Below are 13,058 nucleotides of genomic sequence, written 5' to 3' on the forward strand. Positions count from 1 at the left end.
TGTTATTTTCCTCTGTTCCAATTCCTAAAATAAAATTTGCATTAATAAGATCTCCAAAGCTGAATCCAGAATGACTGACAGGGTCTGAATCTGATTTAGAGGGATGATAATTCTTCTGAACAGGCTTAGGGGAAGAAGAGTTTAACGTCATCATGGTCTTTGTCCCTCTAGGGCAAAACAACCTGTCAAATAGCCTTGCAAGGATCCTTTAATACCAAATCTTTCCTCAAAGGAGGCAGGTAGCCACAGGCTCCCTGGTCCCAGAAATCTTGATTACAGAATCTGTAGTAATCATCAGCCACAGAAGATCTAAATAACCAGGGCCTTCTATCATCTGGAAACTCCCCCATCTCCTAGGCCATTCCCATCTCTGTCCAGCCACAGATACTTGCATGCATGCTCTATTTCAAGATAAAGAGGTACAGCAAAGCAAAGCAAACCAACCAACCAAACAAACAAGAAACAAGAAAACCCCACATAATAGAAACCTAAATTTTTGTTACACTGAATTAAACACATTTTGCATAGCTGACACATTTTTAAATAATGTATGGCAGGACTGAGTATTCTACTGATAGCAAAAAGGTATTATAGATTAGTGGTTAAGAATATAGGCTTTAGCACCATTTATAATAGCCAGGATAATGGAAGCAACTTAGCTGTCCACCTGTAGACAGATGAATGTGTAAAGGAGTTGTGGTACATATATATAATGGAATATTACTCAGTCATAAAAAGGAATGAATTTGAGTTGATTATAGTGAGGTGGATGATCCTAGAGCCTGTTATACAGAGTGCAGTAAATCAGAAAGAGAAAAATAAGTATCATATATTAACATATATATATATATATATATATGAAATCCAGAAAAACAGTACTGATGAACCTATTTGCAGGGCAGGAATAGAGACACAGACATAGAGAATGGACTGTGGACACAGCTGGGGAAGGAGAGGGTGGGATGAATTGAGAGAGTAGCGCTGACATGTATACACTACCATGTGTAAAATTAAATAGCTAGCGAGAAGCTGTTATATAAAAGAGGGAGCTCAGCTGGGCGCTCTGTGATGACCTAGAGGTAGGGGGTATGGGAAGGAGGCTCGAAAGGGAAGGGACATACGCACAGTTAGAGCTGATTCACCTTGCTGCACAACAGGAACTAACACAATGTAAAGCAATTACCCTTCAATTAAAATTTTTTAAAAGAGAATATGGGCTTTACAATTGGACCAACCTGGTTTTTAAACCAGGGCCTGCCACTAATTAGGTCAGTGGTCTCGTGAACTAAGAAGACGTAGACTCTGCATTTAAAGATTGAAGCTGATTGCACATTTCTGCCATTGCTCTTTAAAAAAATCATTATTTTAAAAAGAATTTATAGCTTTCCAAATTATTTCTTAAAATGGTAATTAATTACCTTTAATCTAACTAACTCTATGCAAATATTATTTTCATTTTTGCCTCCTCTTCCAATTTGTATTCATCTACATAGTCATGCTGATATGGTTGCAATCACAATTCCCATGTTATTTTCTCACTTTATACTTTAGTTTAAACATCTTCCATGTATCCAAATCTTTCTAATTATCATTTCAGTGAATGCATTATCTTTCATCATAGTCCATACACCATAATTTACTTAACAATTTCCAGAGTGCTGCACATAGAGATTGCTTCCAATTTCTTCTTGCTGGTATTGATAATGTTGTTAATTAACATGCTTATGCATACTGCTGTCCGTGGCACCCCCCCGCCTCCCCACAATGAGTTATTGAGTCTTTAGGGAGGGAAAGAAGCTGTCATATATTTTGAAACTGACTGCTGGCGTCCATGGAACAATATTTACATCCTTTGAAATATGACTGTGTGTAAGCTGCCGAGTTCTCTCTGGTTTCCAGCTAGAAAGGAAGGCTTGGGACCCAGTTCTTATCTGCTGTCCCTTTTGAAGAGACCTGTGAAAACTGTCCAGTGGCGCTTGTTGCTGTTTGTTGCTAAGTCGTGTCCGACTCTTCATGACCCCATGAACTGCAGCACCAGGCTTCCTTATCCTTCACTATCTCCCACAGTTTGCTCAAAATGTCCACTGAGTCAGTGATGCCATCCAACCATCTCATCCTCTGTGCGCAGTGGCACTTGGGCAAGCCCATATATTAGCATTCCTCTTTATTTTCTTTTAAACATTGTGTCACAGGACTTTGAGGGCAAAGTAGCTAGCTTTTATATAATTAGGTCCTTATGATGCCAGATCCTGAAGGCAAGATAGAGTGACCCCCCCACCTTTGCCACATCAATCCTTTACAGAGCAGTGTTTTCCTATAATAGTGCTGCTTGAATAACCACGCATTCAATTTAAAACTCAATTGCAAAGCAAAGAGAGCGCCATTTCTGTTTAAATGCAGAACATCAGGCAGCAAATACGACTCTCAAAATCAGAAAGGACTATGAACAATTTCAACCACATTTAGAAACACCATTTTTAACACTGTGGCAAGTGTTGTCAATTTTAGGCCCAGGGTAGATAAGTCCTTAAAGTCTGTATTGTTTTAAACTAAACGTCAAAAAGAGTTCAACGGTTGCCATTTTTTATGGGAAATGAGAGTCATTACAAATGCAAAAAAATTCAATTTAAATTAAATTTCAGCCACACCTGCAATTATGCCTTAAAAGGCAAGATGGAGTCTGATGCTATTTACCAAAGACATCACCAGACTTGGGCAGCTGAGCAAGAGTAGCCTGAAAATGTCTCATGAAACACAATTTAGGTCATTTTTATTCATTGTGCTATGCAGAGTCACAGACCTCAGAAAAACACACTAATAAAACATCATACTCTGCTTAATGGTCTCCCCTCATTCGGCACCATAATGATAAATGAAATGCCATTAGCATAAGGCAAGTCCATTTCTTGTAGTCTGTGGAGCCCAGGACTGTGACAGAATTGGAATGCAGAGAATTGATTGTTCACAGTTCAAGGAAAAAATGTACTGTGTTTCCTAACTCCATGCCGAAGCCTACATTGAAGTCCGAGCTCTAAGAAGGTTCGTGATCCCCAGGCTGTGAACACGGAGCGCTCAGACTGAGGTACGTGGACTGGAATGTTGCTTCAGAAGAATTTTTTCAAAAGTAGCATTTGAGAAAGACCAGAAAAGCAGAAAGTTGGATGCTTCCAACGGCCTCTCCCTTGCTCTGCAAGGATCCCTTATTCAGTTATTATAAAAACATCTTTCCGTTACGTTCCATTCCTACCATGGGCCATGTACTCTGCTGAGCCCTGGCAATGCAGATAGATAAAAGATAGACAAGATTCTGCTCTCCTGGAGCTTACATCCTAATGAGAAAGACATTAGGATAAACAAGTTTAAAATGACACTTTTAAAACAGTTTTCACTGCCTGGAATTATTTAGCAAGATAAGGGGTGGGTAGGCTTATTAGATTCAGCAAATAAAAATACAGGATAACAGTCAAATTTGAATTTCAGATAAACAGAAAAATTTTTTCAGTATAAGTATATCCCAAATATTGCATGGGATATTCTTGCACTAAAAATGTTTCATTATTTATCTGAAATTTAAATTTAACTAAGCATCTTGTATTTTATCTGACAACCCACGGAGTGGGTACTGAGTGAGTACAACATGAAATAGGATGGTCTGGGAAAGTCTGTCTTCCAAGACCTTTTCAAATTGGGAGCAACTTGCATTTTAAATGTCTATGTGACAATAACAAATAGCAAACCAGATATCAAATTTACTTGTGTCAGGCACTGCTCTAGGTACTTTACATATTATTACCTTAGCTAATTTTCACAACACCATTTAACAGATAAGAAAACTGAGGAACAGACAGGGTAAACAACTCACCCAAAATCACTTTAGTAAGTCCACCGTTGAAAGCATGTCTTTCTTTCTTTTTGTGACAATTTAGCTATAATGCTATTCTCTCTGAAAATTTTTTTAGTATAGTTGATTAATGGTGTTATATAAGTTTCAGGTATGCAAACATAGTGATTCACTATTTTTAAACTCTATATATACTTACTATAAAATATTGGCTATAGTCCCTGTGCAGTACAGTGCACCCTTATAACTTGTTTATTTCATACATAATAGATTGTACTTTATCTGCTACCACCAACCTTCCATCCACTTTCTGCTCTCCCCACAGGTAACCATTAATTTGTGAATCTGATTCCTTTTTGCTATATTCACTAGTGTGTTTTATTTTTTAGGTTCCACATGTAAGTGATGTCACACAGTATTTGTCTTTCTCTGTCTGACTTACTTCACTAGGCCTAATAGCCTTAAAGTTCATATATAGGTCATTCATATATATGTCATATATCCATTCATCTGTTGCTGGACACTTCTATATCTTGGCTATTGCAAATAATGCTCCTATGAACATGGGGTGCATGGATCATTTAAAAATTAGTGTTTTCTTTTTCTTTGGATATATACTCAGGAGTAGTATTGGTAGATCTTTTGATAGTTTTACTTTTAGGTTTCTGAGGAACCTCCATACTGTTTTCCATAGTGGTTGTACCAATTTACATTCCCACCACCAGAAATCATCCCTTTCTTTCACATTCTCACTGACAATTTTGGTCTTTTTGATGATGGCCATCCTGACAAATGTGAGATATTATCTCATTGTGGTTTTTATTTGCATGTCTCTGATGCTTTTTTTTTTTTTTGAGTGTGTAGTCACTCAGTCATATATGACTCTCTGTGATTTTTTGGACTGTAGCCCTTCAAGCTCCTCTGTCCATGGGATTTTTCAAGCAAGAATACTGGAGCAGCTTGCCATTTTCCTCTTCCAGGGCATCTTCCAGACCCAAGGGTTGAACCCACATCTCCTGTGTCTCCTGCATTGCTGGCAGATTCTTTACCCACTGAGCCATCAGAGAAGCCCTATTCTCTGATGATTAGTGATGTCAAACTTTTTTCATATACTTGTAGGTCATTTGTGAGTCTTCTTCACAAAAATGTCTGTGCAGGCCTTCTGCCCATTTTTTAATCTGGTGTTTGTTTTTTGGATGTTGAGTTGTATGAGCTGTTTATGTATTTTTGATATTTATCAGTCATATCATTTGTGAATATTTTTTCCCTTCAGTAGGTAGTCTTTTTGCTTTGTCAATCATTTCCTTGGTTGTGCAAGAGCTTTAAGTTTAATTAGGTCCACCTTGCTTATTTTTGCTTTTGTTTCTTTTTTGCCTTAGGAGACAGATCCAAAAAAAATAATGCTATGATTTATGTCAAGGAGTGTTCTGCCTATGTTTTCTTTTAAGGTATTTATGTTTTCTGTGCTTATATTTAGGCCTTTAATCCATTTTGAATTTATTTTTATATGGGTATTAGGAAACATTTTAGGGATTAACCTGCCTAAGGAGGTAAAATACCTATACTTGGAAAACTATAAGACACTGATGAAAGAAACTGAAGATGACACAAAGAGATGGAAAGATATACTGTACTCTTGTACTGGAAGAATTCATCCTGTTAAAATAGCCATATTACCCAAGGCATTTTACAGATTCAATGCAATCTCTATCATAATACCAATGGTATTTTTCACAGAATTAGAACAAATAATTTCAAAATATATTTGGAAATACGTGCATGCCTGGGGCTTCCTATGTGGCATTAGTGGTAAAGAATCCACCTGCAATACAGGGACATAAGAGACTCAGGTTTGATCCCTGGATCAGGAAGATCCCCTGGAGGAGGCCATGTCAACCCACTCCAGTATTCTTGCCTGGAGAATCCCATGGACAGAGGAGCCTGGTGGGCTACAGTCCATAGCGTCATAAAGAATTGAACACAGTGTCGCTTCAGTCATGTTTGACTCTTTCTAACCCTACGGACAGTAGCCCACCAGGCTCCTCTGTCCATGGGATCCTCCAGGCGAGAATACTGGCGTGGGTTGCCATGCCTTCCTCCTGGGGAATCTTCCTTACCCAGGGATCGAACCTCCAACTCCTGCTTTGCAGGTGGATTCATTATCACTGAGTCTTCAGGGAAGCCCATGTGGAAAAACAAATGACTGCAAATAGGCAAACAATCTTGAGGAAAAAAAACAGAGCTGGAGGTATCAGACTCCCTGATTTCAGACTCCTACAGAGCTACAGTAAGCAAAACTATGATACCAGCAAAAAAGAGACATGCAGATCAATGGAACAAAATAGAAAGCCTAGAAATAGAGTAACACATTTATCATCAATTAATCTATAACAAAGGAGGCAAGAATATACAATGGATAAAAAGATAGTCTCTTTAATTAGTGGTGCTGGGAAAACTAGACAGCTACATGTAAAAGAATGAAATTGGAAGCATTTAATTTTACTGATATCATGGAGGTTTCTCAAGACACTCCGTCATTCTGGCCAGCTGAGGAAGAGACTGTCTTCTCCCCTATCAATATACTCTTCCAGCTCCTGCTGCTGACATATATGGGGTTATTTAACAAACTAATGCATTTTTATTTAAAGTCACTTTCATACACATTTTTCTTGGAATGCCATCTAAATCCTATGAATTAAATGTTACCATTTTCTTAATTTTACAGATGAAGAAGCTGAGGCTTGGAGAAGTTAAGTCACATACATTATTGTGATCCCGTGGTATTATAATAGGCAACAGAACGAAGTCTTGACCTCAGATCTGTAACATCATCCTCCTGGCATCAAGCCTGCATCTAGTAGGTGCTCAATAAATACAAGTTGAATTGCATTGAATATAGTGTACTTGTGGTGTACACCTAATAATTAGCTTTTTCTATTGTAATGTAAGTGCCTGATATCAAGCCTTTGATTGCTAAGCAACCACTCCAAAGGCATCCATCTGGAAAAATATATTTGCATCTATACAACTAGATAAAAAGCCAAGCTGCCCCATCTCTGAAGTTCCCCTTTTAGAGACCTAGATAAGTGACCTTTTGACCACTTGCTTTTCCCTTCCTGTGCTTCAATTCCCACTCTCACATTTTAAATTCATCAATAGAGTGAACACACAAAACCCTAGGCACCCCACCTTTGACTTCAATAAAGGTAGAACCCCAGGTCCACACTTTTTCTCTCTCTACCTACAACCTCACTGTGTGGCCCTTGGCATGTCATGTACCCTCCAGACCTAGAAAACCTTATCTTTTCAAGTTTCCTGATGGTTATTGCTGAGCTGTATCTTGCAATCATAATAAGATCCACAAAGGCTGGTCTAGCCACAATTTGCCGGCTCTGGCTGGAGAAGGGTCTTTAAGGGCTCCCTCAAGTAGTATGGAGCCCTGGTGAGCACCCACAGGCATTTCTAGCTGATTGCATCACTTATCAATAGACTGTTATAGTTGTTCAATTGCTAAGTCGTTGTCTGACTCTTCGCAACTCCATGGGCTGCAGCACACTAGGCTCCTTTGTCCCCCTCCACTATCTCCCAGAGTTTGCTCAAGTTCATGTCCATCGAGTCAGTGATGCTACCTAACCATCTCATCCTCTGCCTCCCTCTTCTTCTTTTGCCTTCAATCTTTCCCAGCATCAAGTTCTTTTCCTATGAGTCACCTTTTTGCATCAGGCTGAGATTGACATAAAAGAGTGCTTTAACAGTCCTTCACTGGGTGTTTTCTTTGCAGAGAAGCTGGGTATTTCTTTGCAGAGAATATGGTGTTGGCCCTGTGAATACCAGTTGCTCAAATGATTTCACAAACTCAGGTGCAGGTGGTCCAGAGGGCTGGATGCCCAGACCTCCCACAGAGGTTTGAACATGTTAGTCAGGGCAGAAGTGTTACTGTTACTAGTTTTATAACTATATGAATAATGTAAGTCCTTGACCTTTCTCAAACAAATCACTCAAGGGCTGTGAAGTATAATGCCAAGAAAATCACCCAGATGCGAGGCTGGATTTATGTCCATCATTAGCCCAACTCCTAAGGCGATGAGATTTGTGATGATGGTGGTCCTTTCCCATTTGCCTCCACAGATGTCAGCCTTGGTCTCACATGGGATGGGTTAGCTTTTTGATCATTGAGAAAAATGCACCTGATTTGTGTGGCCTTTCTGGGTAGATGCTTTTTGTTTTTTGCAGAAAAGCCATTTTCATTTCTTCTATACTGGATTGATTTCTTTCCCTTAGAGGCCTCTGTGATTTCAGCAGCCCAAGGAAGTCTTCTCCCCTGAGTAACAGTACTGTAATTAGCCAGATTCCAGGTGAATGAAGAGTCTGAGGAAAGTTTGTAGAATGGGTGGGGCAGAAGGTACGGCCCAGGGCCTTTAGAGGGGGTGGGATGAGTGACAGAAAGTCATGAACAGTGAGATGGTGTTGAAAATCCAAAGTCTGCATCTTTGCCTGCCCCACCTCTGCCTACCTGTTCTCTGCATCCTGTGGGTTGAACTGCAATGTGCGGTATACTTTAAGAATCACAATAACAATTGCTTTCTCTTGCACAGATCCTGTTCTATCAACCACAAAAGCTCTGGGGTGAGCAGGGTTGGGGTGCTGAGTCCACAACCACATGAGATGAAGATTCTGAGGGACAGGACTTGCTCAGGACCTTTCAGCAAGCAAACCGCAGACAAGGCTCAAAGGTAAGTACTCTAACTCCCAGTTCAGTGCTATTCATATCTACTTTAAAAAGGTGAGTACGGTTTGTATACAGGTACCAATTATCTCAAGTCACACACTCAGTCTGTGCCACAGAAACACCGGCACTCCTCACAGGCATGCTCATCTCCCCTTTGTGAGTTCTCTGTGCAAAGGGCACCAGGCTCTCACCCCAAATCAGTCCCCCGTTTCTAGCTCCCAGCCCCACTCTTGGACTTTGAAGCTGTTTTGGTGCCTCCATTCCAGATAGTTTGGTCAACCAGTCCCGGGTGGCAATCGTCATTGAATCTTCCTCCTGGAAAGAAATTCCCCACCCATGTTCTAATCCACAGGCATCAGACACCACTTTTCTGCAGGGATGGTGGACAGAAATGCCAGGTGCTTGATGAGTGATGGGCATTTCTTATAAAAGATAAAGGATGATGGCTGAGATGATCTGCTTTGAATAAATGTTTCCTATTGATTTAGAAGAGACTTCCGAGGTGGCTTAGTGGTAAAGAATCCACCTGCCAATGCAGGAGATGCAGGTCCAATCCCTGGCTTGGGAAGATCCCCTGGAGGAGGAAATGGGAACCCACTCCAGTACTCTTGCCTGGAGAAACTCATGGACAGAGAAGCCTGGCGGGTTGCAGTCCATGGGGTTGCAAAATGTTGGACATGACTGAATGACTAAGCACGCATGAGTGTTAGTTTAGAAAAGCAGAAGTGAGCAGGGATTCCCCTGGTGGTCCAGTGGCTGAGACTCTGCACTCCTAATGCAAGGCCCAGGGTTCCAGCCCTAGTCAGGGAACTAGAGCCCACATGCTACAACTGAGCTCATATTGTTGCAACTAAAGGCCTCACATGCTGCAACAAAAATTGAGATCCTATGCTGCAACTAAGACCTGGCACAGATTCAATAAATAAATAAATACTTTTTAAAAAGTAAAAGAAAAAAAAAAGCAGCAGGAGCTGAAAATGCAAACATTTGGGGTGTGAGCAATAAACCACTGAAGAAAAAAGGAGGCTAAGGCTTGAGGTCATGTTCAGGCATTTATCACAAACATGAAATGTCAAGTAAGACTGCATTAACTGCTGAGGGTAGAGGGAGGGAAAAAGCAATGAATCATAAGACTATGAGGGTAGAAAAAGCATTCGCTTTAGAGTAGCAGAGACTAAAGTTTCAGTTGAGGCTCTGTGGCGTATTGGATATCATACAAGTCACCTGAAAAAAACGATTCGGAAGAGCTGATGTTGAAGCTGATGCTCCAATATTTTGGTCACCTGATGCAAAGAGCTGAATCACTGGAAAATACCCTAATTCTGGGAAAGACTGAGGGCAGTGGAGAAGGAGGTGACAGAGGCTGTGATGGTTAGATGGCATCACTGACTCAATGAACATGACTTTGAGCAAACTCTGGGAGATAATGAAGGCAAGCCTAGTGTGCTGCCGTCCATGGGGTCACAAAGAGTTGGAAACGACTCAGCAACTGAACAACAATAACAAAAACAAGTCACCTGACCTTTGTTGGTTTCTTCTTGTTTTACAGATAATTGTTATGAATATTCATTCACTCAACAAATACACTGAGCTTCCATAATGTGCCAAACTCTGCTCCAAGAAGTGAAATACAAAGAGAAGATACCTCCTTCAGAGAGCTTCTATTCTAGGCAGGAGAGACAGACTAAAGAAACACAGAAAATTATCAGACTTTGATGGGATACTAAAGTTAAAAAGCTGATATGATAGAGAACGGCTGAGAGGAGCTTGGGTTATACTGGTCAAGAAAGGCTTTTCTGCAGAGCTGACATTAAGAAAGCTTCTAGTCATGCTGAGAGCTATGGAGTAGGTGCTCGGCAGAGTCAACAGCTAATGCAAAAGCCCTGGGGCTTCAGAAGTGGGTGGGGGACAGGGGGTGGCACAAGCAGGACATTGGAGCATGAGATCAGAGCAGGGGGTTTGGACTAGATTCTAAATGTGAGGGGAGCTGTTCGAGCGTCTTGACTAGGAAAGTAACCTGATCTGATTTGCATTTTTAAAAAGATCTCTCTGACCACTGTGTGGAGAACAGATCAGAAGAAACTATAGAGAGCCAAGCTGGGAGGTGACTGCATGGTGGGTTGGTTGTGATTGTGAAGACAGATGGACAGATCACGTTTTGATGGTGAAGTCCCCAAGACATGCTGATGGATTGCATGTAATGGCTGAAGGCAGAGAAATCAAAGATGGAATCTGAGGTTTCCTTTCAGCTTAAACAATCGATAGTTGATGATGCCATGTGTTGAGGAGGAACCGAAATAATGTACGTAAAAGCAGTCCTACATGAAAATACATGTAGAGATGCCGCCTTCGGCTAGCTGAAGATGTCTACTTATTTCCACAGCCTGGCTTGATTCCCTACAGCACAGGACAAAGGGCAAAATTCTATGGGGAATAGGGAGATGCCCTAATCAGTGAAAGGCAGGACAGGCAGGGGGATTTCTGGAGCTTAGGGTCCAGTGGAACATAGCTATGCACATAAATAATGTCAGGTAGAGGTTTTTCCAGTACAAAGCAGACATCTGCCCCTGTACGGCCAACTCCACACCCTTTGAGTGGGGACAGAAAAATGCTGAGTTCCAAATGGAAGATAGCAGTCACATGACTCTGGCTCATAGTTCTAGGTCCTTTTTTCATCTTTACCCTGCTTTGAGGTGCAGTAGAGCTGTCAGTGGGAGAAGGCAATGGCAACCCACTCCAGTATTCTTGCCTGGGAAATCCCATGGACAGAGGAGTCTGGTAGGCTGCAGTCCGTGGGGTCGCCAAGAGTTGGACATGACTGAGTGACTTCACTTTCACTTTTCACTTTCATGCATTGGAGAGGGAAATGGCAACCCACCCCAGTGTTCTTGCCTGGAGAATCCCAGGGACGGCGGAGCCTGGTGGGCTGCCATCCATGGGGCCGCACAGAGTCGGACACGACTGAAGCGACTTAGCAGCAGCAGCAGCAGCAGCAGAGCTGTCAGTGGGGGCAGATTAGAATCAGGGGCTGGACTCATCTGGAGAGATTGACTTTCCAGAAGTCCCGGCTCAGCTCTGTGCTGGGCAAAGTACTAGATGTTTATGTCTTTTCTCACGTTTAATCTTCACTACAGCACTGTGAGATTGTTATTCCCATTTTATTAATAAGCACTCCAAGCCTCAGAGAGGTCAACTCATTTATCCAAGGTCACATAGCTTGAATGCATTGTTTCTGCTCTCATGGAGTTTACAGCAGATCATCCTGTCTCCTTCTTTATTGAATCCCCACTGGCTTGCACACAGCAGGGGCTCAGTGAACATTTGTTGATTGGATAAATAGTGGCCCCAAAGCTGGTGTTTAATCACAAAGCCACACTGTTCCCCTTGAAGTGTAGATCGAAAAGCTGCCTTCACCCCAAGTTCCTCTCTGTGGCGATCAGATAAAATCTGCTCTCTAGAAATCCAATGCACAAGTCTTAGGAAACTTTGGAAGGACAGCCTGCCTTGGGGCTCATTCTCACTGGCCCCACCAGGTGAGTCACTCTGGGGTGATGAGGTCTAATAAGAAAGGCAGGCTGAACTCCCTAGTTCCCTGAACTCACCAGGGGATTGGCACCCTCAGTCCTGGTGTTTGTATTTGGATTACATTTGATGGCACGCTGAATTGGTGACTAATTACAGCATGCCCAAATAAGGTACTTTAATTATAGCCTCTTTAATTCCAAGGAGAGCTCCGCTTGGAAAACAGAGGGACAAATTGGATGCAGATCTGCTTGCTCTGATACCTAAGCATGGCTTGGAAAATGAATTACCAGGCAAGTCAGCGGTTCATTCCATTAGCTCCTCATAAGACACTGCTTTGTAACTGCCTGCTGGGGAAGCCTCCCAAGGGAGGGGCTTTGCAATCTTTGCAGTCTGATTACTAAAGTTGGTGGCCTGGCCAACCCTGGGGACGCACGTGGGTGTTCCAGGAAGCTGACTTCTGGCCTGGGTTCAGCCTCCTGTCTCTTCTCTCTGGGAACATTTACCCAGCTGTCATGGACATTTTAGGAGGACTTTGCTCAGTCAGCTTGAAAAGGCAGACTCTGATGTTTTCTGTTGGAAATCACTTACTTATCTCCGTTACCTCTTGAACTGTATAAATCCAATTCAGAGTTTTTTTTTAATTTATTTTCAAAATTTTTAATTGGAGGATAATTGCTTTACAATATTGCATTAGTTTCTGCCCAACATGAATTAGCCATCAGAATACATGTCTCCTCTCTCTTGAGCCTCCCTCCCACCTTCCACCCCATCCCACCTCTCTAGGTTGTCAGAGCAGCACCAGGTTTGAGCTTCCTGCATCATACAGCAAATTCCCACTGGTTATCTATTTTACATATGATAGTGTATGTATGTAATGTTACTTTTTCAATTTGTCTCTCCCTCTCCTTCCCCCATTGTGTCTAAAAGTCTGTTCTCTATGCTAGACTACAAATACTGTAAGGA

The 13,058-nt window shown here is 41.6% G+C and overlaps 1 long non-coding RNA gene across 1 annotated transcript in view; it reads left to right on the forward strand.

The window, feature by feature from the left end:
• Positions 1-6,582: 6,582 nt before the first annotated feature.
• Positions 6,583-13,058, forward strand: part of LOC122709415 — a 92,774-nt gene continuing 86,298 nt past the window's right edge. The window contains exons 1-2 of the long non-coding RNA XR_006345509.1: positions 6,583-6,698; positions 8,437-8,574. This is a non-coding gene — a long non-coding RNA (uncharacterized LOC122709415). The remainder of the gene's footprint in view (positions 6,699-8,436; positions 8,575-13,058) is intronic.

The sequence above is a fragment of the Cervus elaphus genome, chromosome 15, assembly GCF_910594005.1.
Source record: "Cervus elaphus chromosome 15, mCerEla1.1, whole genome shotgun sequence".
Classification (NCBI taxonomy): domain Eukaryota; kingdom Metazoa; phylum Chordata; class Mammalia; order Artiodactyla; family Cervidae; genus Cervus; species Cervus elaphus.